Consider the following 3,308-nt stretch of genomic DNA (forward strand, 5'->3'; position numbering starts at 1 on the left):
GTGTGTGTGTGGCCTTCGGGCCCTCTGCCTTGCCGTGTGTGTGTGGCCTTCGGGTTCTCTGCCTTGCCGTGTGTGTGTGGCCTTCGGGTTCTCTGCCTTGCTATATGGTTCTTGGGACCCTGCCCAGACTTTGATTCTGTTGCCTGCCGCCTGTCCTGACCCTGCCTGGACTTTCACTTTGTTGCCTGCCACCTGCCCTGACCCTGCCTGGACCTTGACTTTGGTTTGCCTACCACCTGCCTTGACCCTGCTTGGACTTTGACCTTGTTGCCAGCCAGAACTCTGCTTCACATATCACAGCCATCACCCAGTTCCATACTCTCCTGCCTGCATCACATTCCTTCCCAGCCATCATCAGAGACTTTCCAGCAATCCCTGTCTCTCTCCACCTGGAGTCACTCCTGAAGGTGGTGTTCACTACACCGGATCACTGCCCAAACGTAACAACTGTATTACGATATTTGTAAACCTCCCATACAAAAAAAGAACTAATTACCAGCATTCAAACAGTAATAACGCTACCTCTGAAAAAACAACACTGCAAATATTACACCAGGCCCTAAAATACCCATACACATCCTATTAGGAAAATAGAACAAGCCAGGATTCTAGTGATCCCTATACAGAAACTACAAGCTAGCAGAAAACCTCGCTTTAGTCATACATGCAGAACACAGACAGATCTTCACCAAATACAGAATAAAGGCAACATAAACTATAACTAGAAACATGTAGACAAAAACTGAACTGGAAACCACAAGAAGCAAGACTATGTAGTGCAACAATGGAAAAACAGAAACATGACTATTAAACAAACAGTAAAATCAAGAAATATAAATTATCAATAGTGTAAAACCATACTAAGAAGAATAAATATTTCATAACAGCTGACAAATAGAACATCCAGTAATTAAAAGTTATACAAATTTTCCAAATACCAATGAACTGTTTAAAAACAGGCACATCAGACAGCACCCAATAATTTAAATGAATAAAGATTTAAAAAAAATCCCCTGCTGTCCATACCTGGGAGCTTTTGAATTCCAGATGCCCTGAGATTGTTGTAGATTAGCAGGGGGAGAGGAGAAGAGTTGTTGCTCATAAACTTTATCCCCTCTCTCTCTCTCGTGTGCACATATATGCCCTGTTTCTCATACATGCACATACACACACACAGACATGCTTTCTCTCTCATACATGCACACACGTGCCTTCTGTCACACACGCCTTCTTCCTGCCTTCGCGAGTCCGCACCCTGGCGCTCTCTCTTGCAGCCGTGTGGGCAAGGAGGAGAGACCATGCCAATGCCATCCCCCAATCGGTGGCAGCCTAGGCGGTCACCTAGTCTGCCTAGTGCTTCCACCGGCCCTGGGGCCAGTCATGCCTCGTGGTTAAGCCACCTGCTCCACCAGCTACCTCCTGCCACATATCTGGCTCCTTTTTCACCTTGGGGAAGGTCCCCGGCCCCATAGAGGTGGGAGGGGTAAAAAAAAAAAAGGGGGGGGAGGGTCGCTGACCTTAGAAGAAATGGGGGGGGGGCAGGGACCAAACAAGGAAGGGGAGAGTGGGGAGAAGAAGAAAGGAAGGAGAGAGGGGAGGTCTCTCCTTTCCACTTCTCAGTGGTGGTGGTGGGAGGGGGGGGGGGGTACACCCTAAAGTGAAAAAAAAGAAACATTAATTCAAAAGAAAAGAACTTAAATGTTCAGGATTAAGGAAAAACGGGGAGGGGAGCAGAACACCCTGCCCACTGCCCCACCAGAGGATGAACTACTTCACCCGGCCAGCAGACACGGCACAGAAGTGCTCTGCCTTTATCCCAGGGTGCACCATGGCCTTGAGCAGGGCCCCGCACTCCAGGGGACCGCCTCCAGCCAACTCCTCCTGCCTCGAGCACCGCACCCGCCTGCTTGGCAGTGGGCAGGAGACAGTTGACCAGGGCGACCCTCGCAGGCAAGGGCTCCTTCCTGGCCGCGCGCCCATAAATTAGGAGGGGTGAAATTCAACCAAAACGCCCAAAAAGGAGAGGACGGGGCTAACCTGGGACCACCTTCAGTCCTATATGGGCAAAGTCCTCCTCCTGTCCACAAAAAGGATAGGAGGGGTTTGCCCGGGTGAACCTGGCTAACAACCTGCCGGTGGCCACAGCTCCATACACCAGACTCCAGCTGCAGTCCCCTTCGTATCTGGGAGTCAATCCAGAGTAGAAAGACACCAATCAGGGATCCCCCTCGTCTCTCCCTGGTCCCATTTCCCTCCAGGATGTGTCAGGACGGGAGCCGAGGGCGAGGCAGTGCACTGTATGGGCCACCAGTAGGTACAGGTTCTTCCAAGACACAGTTCAGAAGACCTCTAGAGGCATTTCTCACAGCCTGCTTAGACTGCAGGCCAAAGGAGGCACAGCATGAGAGGGTTCACCTTCCAGCAGCATAGACCCTATCGTTAAGACTGGGGAAGAGGGGGGGGGGGCAGTGAGTGCGGTAGGTCAGGGGACTCACAGCCCGTTGTGTCCTCTTGAGCAGAACAGCGGTTACTTTCCAGTTGGCCTTGGGAGCCCAGTGATGCAGGTGCTCCACAGTGGCAATAGGGACTTCTAATATGTCTCCAACCTTGGTCACCTGGGCTGCGACCAGCTGGTGTCTCACGGTTGGCATTCCCAGCTCCTCCAAACCCCGAGTGGGGTTGTGGAGGAGAGATTCACCCAGGAAGTCGCCGTCCCTGTTAGCCAGGCCTCTGGCCATGCCCAGGCGCTTCCAGGCTGTCACTGCATCCTTGTACAATCCCGGCAGCTGCAAGAGGAAGCAAGGGGCAACTCCTCTCGTGTCTATGACTAACAATTGTCAGTCATGCCACAGGTTGCCCACCTGGAAGAGAATTAAGCTGCCAGGGGGAGCTATCACAGACAGGGGTTTGTATACAAAAAAACTCTACAGAGCCTGAAGGCTCCAGAGTTCAGCTTTCCTTCCAGTCAGAGATGTGTGTAGCTTCATGTCCCACCAGTTCCTCTCTATGGATATCTAGAAACAGCTTTTAGGACTGCTCCTTTCAGCTCCTCCAAAGTAGGAAATCAGTCTCTCCTCTCTCTTATGTAATTCCTGGTCTGGTCATGCCCGGATAGTGGTGCCGGAAGCCATATCTCAAATCATGGTTTCAGGTGGTGAACTTCTTATAACATTAAAATATCTCAAATTGCAGGGTTCCCTGAGCAGGGGAGAGGCAGATAAGGGAATACAATGCAAGGGCCTTGAAAGTCAAGTCCCAGTTTAACATCTTGTATAACAGCAGTGATGATGACAGCACTGATGAGCATT

The sequence above is a fragment of the Rhinatrema bivittatum genome, chromosome 1, assembly GCF_901001135.1.
Source record: "Rhinatrema bivittatum chromosome 1, aRhiBiv1.1, whole genome shotgun sequence".
NCBI lineage: Eukaryota > Metazoa > Chordata > Amphibia > Gymnophiona > Rhinatrematidae > Rhinatrema > Rhinatrema bivittatum.